General features: G+C 33.4%; 1 pseudogene across 1 annotated transcript; it reads left to right on the forward strand.

Moving 5' to 3' along the window:
• Positions 1-2,452: 2,452 nt before the first annotated feature.
• LOC143530114 (GATA transcription factor 27-like) lies at positions 2,453-6,472 on the forward strand (annotated as a pseudogene). The gene is made up of 8 exons (XR_013134792.1): positions 2,453-2,492; positions 3,150-3,575; positions 4,202-4,598; positions 4,733-4,799; positions 4,986-5,086; positions 5,215-5,401; positions 5,490-5,616; positions 5,876-6,472. The product of XR_013134792.1 is annotated as a GATA transcription factor 27-like (transcript).
• The last annotated feature ends 2,031 nt before the right edge of the window (positions 6,473-8,503 follow it).

The raw sequence follows: 8,503 nt of genomic DNA on the forward strand, positions 1-8,503 counted from the left end.
ACCCAACCTCGTGTTGACAATATATATAAATACAAACACACACACACACACATATTGAAGGTTGTTCTTTGGTTTGAAGTGAAGATTGAAGATCACATAGATTGGCTTTAGGTTATATATAAAAAGACAACTACTTTGATTTATTTGTTTCTGGATTTATTTGTAACAAATTGAGACGATGTGTACTTGATTGAATTCAAATAAATAAATTAGATTTTGTCATATTTAAATTGTATGATAGTACCTTGTGAGCTGTGAGTAATCGTTCGCGCCCCGACATTTCCGCCTTAGGTTGGGATGTGACATGAGCGAAGGTCAGGGAAGCCAATTTACTATGGGCATCAACTTGTTTGTTTCGAGTTCCTGGAAACTTGAGTTAAGGAGCAACTTTTAAATTCCTTCATTAGCTCATTGAACTTCGGCTTATACTTCAACATCGAAGGCTTCCTTGCTATAAACTCGTTGTTTACTTGATAGGCCAACAATCTTGAACAACAAAGGCACTTAGTTCCGGGATCTTCATATTTTTTTCTAAGCGAAGCCCTACAATCAAAGCCTCACATTCAATCTCATTGTTAGTACATGGAAACTCTAATAAAGTGCATACGTATTTTCAGGTCCTTGGGGGTCCGTGATTATTATACTGGCTCCGGAACCTTCTATACTTGAAGCTTCATCAGTGTAGAGTGTTCACTTTCCCAAAGGGATAGCAGGTTCACCTTCTTCCAATTCATTCACTTCAATAGGTTCTTTTAGTGTTTAGACTAGAAAGTAGGCCAAGATCTGACCCTTGATTGCCTTTCTAGACTCATACAATATGTTGTGTTCACCCAAGCCAATAGCCCATTTGGCTAGCCTTTCTGTGATTTTCGAACTTTCCAAAATGGACCTTATCAGTTTGTCAGTAACCACTTTTATTTGGTGAGCTTGGAAGTACCTTCTTAGCCTTCTAGTTGTGTGAACATGTATGAGGATTAGCTTCTCAATGGGCGTGTAATTGAGCTCAGCTTCTCTTAATGCCCTATTGATGAAGTACACTAGAACTTGGACTTTTTCGTGTTCAACAATAAGCACTGACCTAATAGTTTCCCTTCCTGCAGATATATAAACTGTTATTGCTTCTCCCACTTGAGGAGCTGCTAGAGCAGACAAGGAGGCTAGATGCTTCTATAAAGCTAGGAAGGTAGCTTCTACCTCACTAGTCCATTGGAAGCCTTTCTTGTCATTGCAATTCTTCAAAGTTTGAAAAAGGGTAAAGATTCATCTGCTGATTTCGAAAGAAATCGTTTAAGGGGCTTTGGACCTCCTTCTTTGTCTTTGGAGAGTGCAAATTAAGAACAATTTGTACCTTACTTGGGTTAGCTTTTATCCTTTTTGTCAATTATGTAACCCTATAATTTACCTTCTTCAAAACTTCTTTTTTTTAGCGAACGGTTTATGTGTGTGTGCGATGTTAAGGGAATGTTCATCATATTCTCTAGGAACCCCTGTCTTATCATTTGGACACCATACAAAAACATGTTTACTTTTTTGTAATAAAGTTATGATCTTACTCATAGTTTGAGGGGAAACTTATTATTGACTTTGATAGTTTGTTTAGGGTAAGCTGAGTTGATGTTTATCTTCTGTACAAGGCTATCCTCCATGTCTTCATCAATCTCTCATGACTCTTCAGCATAGACAATGAGTAAAGTTTCTTGCGTTGGTACCATAGTAGCTATTCCCCCGTGGTCGGGATGAGTTGTAGACACTACTGCATTGAAAGTAGCAATTTCAGTTATTCCGATGGGTATATTATTGTTAAAAGAATACCTGACCACTGTAAACAAATGAAAACTATGGACTATAGCCGTAACTTCTCATACTTAAAAGACGAAAATTGAAATATACCATATACAATATCCACCTAATTTACCCTATAAATAATCACATTAATAATTAACGATAACATAAAATTTTCAAAAGAAAACAAATTAATATAATAATTTATTTAAAGCAAAAGAAAAAGAAAGCTGAAACATTTACTTCGTATACACACACACAAACACAACTTCTCTTTCTTTCTTTCTTTCTTTCTTTCTCTCTCCCCTCGCCATTTTCACCTTCCTTTCCCAACCATTTATTAGATTCCTTCTCTTAAGTCTTTTTCTTTTTTCTTCCATTTGATTATTATCTTATTATTATTATCAAACACCAAAAACTCATCTAATCTTGCTCAACTGCCTGTTAACCAAATTCAACCCTTGTTCTTCAAAGTTTTGGTCTTTTTGGGGTTTTCTGCAAATCTTTTAAATCTTTCTTGCAAAGCTTTACATACCCACTTGCTTCTTGTTAATAGCTATTCTGAGTTTTAATTTTATGAAAAAAATGAATTTTCTTTAAAGATAGTTGTTCTTTTTCTTTTTAGTTTAATTTTTATTTATAATTTTAAGAGATAAAAATTTGTTCAGAGATGGGAAAGTAAGGACCTTGCTATCACTGTGGTGTTACAAGTGAGTTCATAATTTGGGGATATTGATTTATAAATAAAAATGGGATCTTTTTGCTATTTTGTTAAGTTTTTTTGTGTTTATATGTTCAGATTTGTTTTTGAGATCAGGATTCACAATACCCATATCGTGGTTTGGTCTAAAATTGTAGAAACTGATTTGGAAACAATTGAAAACAGTTACTAAGAAATTATATAATTGTTATGCTGATTTTTTATTATTTCTGGGATTTTTTTTATTATTTCTGGGATTTTTAAATCTAATTTCTTGAAATAAACCTTGTTTTTGGAATCTTTGATAGTCTCTTATTGTAATTCTCAATGTAGAATACAAGAAATTGTTGAAATTTGAGCTTGATTGTCCAGAATTGAATGTTTGACTTATAAAATACAGAGTAATCTATCTTTTAATGTCTTCAAAGTTGGATGTTTGACTTTTAAACTTGGTCAAACATAAAAAAAAACTCTTTCTTAATGCCTTCTGGTCTAATCAATTTGCATAATGTTGTTTATGCCTTTGTTAATATGCAATAAGAGTTTGTTGAATTTGTGTTTTGGTGAGGTCATGCTTATATGGGAACATTTATGATACATGTCTATCTTCAAAGGCATTTAATTGTGTAATATGAATAAATATATGATGAATATTGATTGTTTACAGGCACACCCTTATGGTGAAACGGGCCTCCCGATAAGCCGTTGTGCAACGCGTGTGGGTCGCGTTGGAGAACGAAAGGGTCCCTTTTAAACTACACCCCACTTCACGCTCGGGCCGAGCCAGATGATTTTGAGGATCACCGGGTTAATCGAGTGAAAACCATATCACTTAAGAACAAAGAGGTGAAATTGTTGAAAAGAAAGCAGAATTATGACAATGCAGCAGGCGGCCGTGGTGGTGGAGGTTTTGGTGGCGTTGTTGGTGGAGGTTTTGGTGGCGATGGTGGTGGGTTTGGTTATGACCACCAAAACCTGGGCTTTCGCAAAGGGTTTGATGAAGATACAAGTAACCGATCAAGCTCAGGTTCTGCTATGTCTAATTCTGATGGTTATATGCAGTTTGGTAGTGCGGATGCTAGTGATTTGACAGGTATTTTACATTAAGTTCGATTATGTTTGTTTATTTAATAAACGAACAAACATTAACAAAAAGTTTTGTTCATTTAGTTGGACATGAACACATGTCTCGTTCGTTTATTTATGTCTGATTATTTAACAAACGTTCGTTCATTTAAATTATTTTGTTTATATTCATTTCTGTCTGTTAGTTTACGTTTGTTCGTTAATACATTCATATACATTTATTGACGCATTACAACTTCGTCTGATTTTAATAACTTTTTAGACTCAGCACATTGTTATTTTAGCTCAGTTATGATTGTTCATCTTTCATAAGCTGTTCGTTTATGCTGTTTATGTTAACGAACGAACACGAATATGCCCATTTTGTTAACGAATACGAACAAGGAAAACCTTTTCGTTTACTTGCTCCGTTTGTGTTCAATCGTTTGCTCAGTTAAAGTTACACGAACTGACACAAACATGCTCCGTTTGTGTTTGTTTGGTTTTTTTACAAGCCTAATTGTGTTTTCAAGTTGCTTGTCACAACTTTAAACAATAAAAGCATTCTTAATTCGATCATTCGGCCTTAAATAATCAGGAAGTTATTAACTTTATCACTTTTGAACTTACAAATTTCCATCTTTGACTTTTCAGGACCAGCTCAATCATCCGTCGTGTGGGATACAATGGTATCATCAAGAAAAAGAACATGTTCTAACCGACTAAAGCAATCACCCGTTGAGAAACTTACAAGAGATCTACACACCATCTTACATGAACAACAATCTTATTTTTCGGGTTCATCAGAAGATGATTTGATTTTTGAAAGTGATACACCGATGGTTTCCGTTGAAATAGGACACGGAAGTGTTCTTATTCGCCATCCAAACTCAACTACTCGTGAAGAGGAATCTGAAGCAAGTTCTCTTTCTGTTGATACTAAAAACGAGGCTTATTCGCGTTTTACTACCCTTCCTGTATATAATGCTAATAGAGGTGGCAATTTCTCGAGTCGGCCCAAAAAGCCCATGAATCAAGATCATATGAACAGGTAGTTATTATTATTATTATTCATTATTATTATTATTATTATTATATGTATGAAATTGTTTTTGCTTTTTTGGACAATTTTAGCGCCTATTTTGTGGATAATGAGATATATTTACTTTTCATGTTTGGTTACAGGGATAATGACGATAAGTTACAGATGCTTATGAACCGTAATTCTCCATTGTGCCACATAGATCTAAAAGTAAGTACGATTAAATTTACTTTTGATCTTTACATATCCTATTTAAGATAAATTTAATTGAAAATTAGTGTTTGGATGTGCTTCTTCGTTTGTTACAAAAGTGAGTATTTGACCATTTGATAATCAGATAATCAAAGCCGATTTATCCTTGAAAACTGAGTATCAACTTAACTTTATATTTTGCAGGACGTGATCAACTTTGAAGAATTTAAAACTCTGACAAATGATGAACAACAACAATTGCTCAAATATTTAACTCATGTTGACACTGTTCATGTTCCTGATAGGTTTTCATCTCATGTTATAATACTTTATCTTACATCACTAGAATGAATATTAAAAAAGGGCAATTTCAAGTTCTCTAAGTTCATAATTCATATATGTCTTATTAAGCATTTTTTTGCAAACTTTGCAGCCTCAAAAACATGTTTAACAGCCCTCAGTTTCACGAGAATCTATCTTCCTTCCAGAAGCTTCTATCTGAAGGGGTCTTTGATCTCTCTTCACCAACGGTGAATAACGAAGGCTGTAAAACATTATCGAAGCTTGTTCTTTGTAAAGCTACAAAATCTGATTGGGTGGAGAAATATACTCAGTAACAGGTTTTAATTTTAAATAAAAATTGAAAATACCTATGTTGTCAAAATGGAATCTTTTGTATAAACTTACTTTTACCAATTTTATGTTTAGGGCACACCATGTAAATATGATACCAAAGGAGGACATTCTGTGGCTGGTGGAGCGAGTAACATCATGACACCTGGACATTCTGTAAATGTAAAGAGATCACGCGATGCCCAATTTCATCCATATTCAGGTTAGCATAGCATCTTGAAATAAAGATACAGAGAGCTGGCTGAATTCATTTGTTTACTGTCATTATGTGTATGCAGATATTATTGATGTCTTTCATGTCATGTACATAGCGTATGTCGAATATGTTACATCAAATATATATTAAATAAAGTAAATTGATTTATTGATTTCACACATTTTACAATCACATTCATACAATTTTTTTAATTGTTTCTGTGTTCTGCATTATGAATACTTTATGAATCAAATGAATATTTCAGGACCAAAAACTACAATCAAGAGCCCAAAGAGACCATCAATGAAGGGTAGCTATGAACACAAAGATAAATTGGACAATGATGGCCCGGGGTTCAGCCCAAGAAGCCTGTTCGCCTTACCACCTGATCACAGCCTCCTAATGCTCGATTCACTAAAACACGTGGATGAAATTGGTGATCAAGATCTCTTGCTGGACGTGCCATCAAACACTTCATTCCCTCAAGCAGAACTGTTGCTACCAAACTCGAGCACTAGTAGTAGCTCAATATATCAAAATTTTGCGGGCCCGTGACAGAAACTAGTCGAAATGTCACTTTATGTTTCTAGGGTTTATGTAGGTGACTGTTTTACTATGATAACCTATGCCAAACCGTTGAAAACTTTGTAGCCTCTGCGTACCGAATAACTTGCGACCGTTGCTTTGTTGGTTCATTGTGTTTTGCAAATCAAACATTTAGTTTGCATACTAAGGTTTGATGGTTGCCTTTTGGGTTCTTTTTGTATATGCTGACCAAAGATTGTATTATAAAAAGCTTAGTGACCTATAGAGTTTTTTATGCAACTTGGAGCTAGCTTATCCATTTACAAAAGCAAATAAAAGGAAAAAAAACAAGTTTCTTGGTATATAAGTTACCCATGTTTAGTATTTAGGCTTTATTTAATAGATGTGCAAGATGCTTTTAGAGGGTGTAAATGTCTCTTTTGAAGTGTGCTTTTTGTATGTTCTTTCATTGAACTTACTTTTCCCAAACCTAACTTTATTATAATGGGACTTTTTTACATCTTTATTGTTTTAAAGATGATGAAAGTTTTAAACTTTGTATTGCTATCTTTAAAACTAGTGAAGTATGATTCAAATTAACCACTATAATCTTGTAAGGTTTGAAAGATGCCATGTTTGACTATGTGAGATGCATATGAATTAGGTTTGAAAACTAGTGCTCTCTTGAATTATTAAGATTAGATCCTTACCTAGAACCATACAAGGGGATAAAAGGGTAGAAAAGCCCAAAAGCATGCATTATGTCAATTTTCTATTCTATGCAAACATATCAATGGCTTACTTTATTTAAGAAATATCTTTTATAGAAACATGAAATAGTACACACCTATATATAATATATCTTATGTTCATTCATGAAAGTGACATGGTTTAATAATGTTTCACCATCATGATGTCAAGTCACTACATAGTGGTATATATTATTTAACTGTTATCTTTTGCATACTGTATATGAAAGTTTGATTTTTTATTCTTTCAGGTTTTACGGACCTTACACTTTGTGCTCAATCCTATCAACCCACTTTGAAGGCCTAGATACCCTAAAAAAGAATCCACTAAATAAAAATATTTTATACCCTCAAAATATGGTCAAATTGACCAATAAGACTGAAATAGTTGGATTGATTCTAGCCACTTGATGCTATTTCCATTAACGGTAACAGAGGGTATGTTCAAAGCATAATCTGCACATGTATGGTTTTGACTTCTGAAGTTCATACTTCATATCATTCACTTATCCTCTCGGAGACATTTTTCACAAACACCTTGTGTGCATTCTCGATCGGATAATTAACCAACCTTGTTCCAGAAGCTTATTTCTCCCGATTTCCGATTTCAACCTCATTACCTCAAATTATCTCATCATATTCTTCCATTAATTTAAAAAAATCCCTAAAACTCGCTTCCGAAATCTCAAAATTATCCGAACCCATGATTCTACGTGTTCCGGCAGATAATCAATTAGTCGTTAATATTCCGACTAGCGATTGATCGGTGAAAGTAATTGAGTTACCGACGTTCTCAGTTTCCGATTGGTGTTCGTTATCAGAGCTATGTTTTTTGAAGACCAGTTTTCCCGCCAAATTATGTCAGTTGTAGGTACAGTTACTTTCCCGCGTTCACATGGCAATATAAAGTTATAAACGAAATATTTTCAGTAAGCCCCCCTGTACTTATGAAGGTGTTTCATTTGCATCCTGTAGAATAAATAATAAATAATATCTATTTATATTTAAAGTGAGTGTTGGAATTGTTTTTGTTTTATTTTAATAACCTATTGGGTATAAAAAAAATTTAACCATGTAAGTTACATCACATTTGCTTCATATTTTTTAAACTATATAACAAATCTAATCAACACGAATGAGATGATTTAGTTTTTCTTTGTTCGTCTTTTGTTTATAAATGAACTTCTTATTAAATAATATTGAGATGAGATTGGAATTATATATCAATATAGTGGTTATTGTAAAAATAATTTTACTAAGATGTTTAGGAATGCCTTGTTATCATCGGCTATATTATAATGATAAGAAAATAATGTTAGTGTAAATAAATATATATGTGAGAATTGAATAACATAAAAAGAAACATTTGGGTTATGTTGTAATATCAAGGGGAAAAAATATTTACACTACATAAATTATTAACGAAATTTCTCTATAATAAGACATATTATCACACAAAATAACCGTATGTTATGGCTTGAGCCAACAAACAAGTTAAAAAGTCATTCACTTTGGTATAAATAAGCACGCCGTAGTGACAAACAAAACGACACCGTAAAAAAATTCACGTCTAGACGTTGATAAAAATAAGCGCAACGGAAATTCGGATTTTATAAAAC

This window comes from Bidens hawaiensis, unplaced genomic scaffold (genome assembly GCF_021521415.1).
Source record: "Bidens hawaiensis isolate Kalapana, Puna unplaced genomic scaffold, B.hawaiensis_p1.1 tig00000636_1, whole genome shotgun sequence".
In the NCBI taxonomy this organism is placed as follows: Eukaryota; Viridiplantae; Streptophyta; class Magnoliopsida; order Asterales; family Asteraceae; genus Bidens; species Bidens hawaiensis.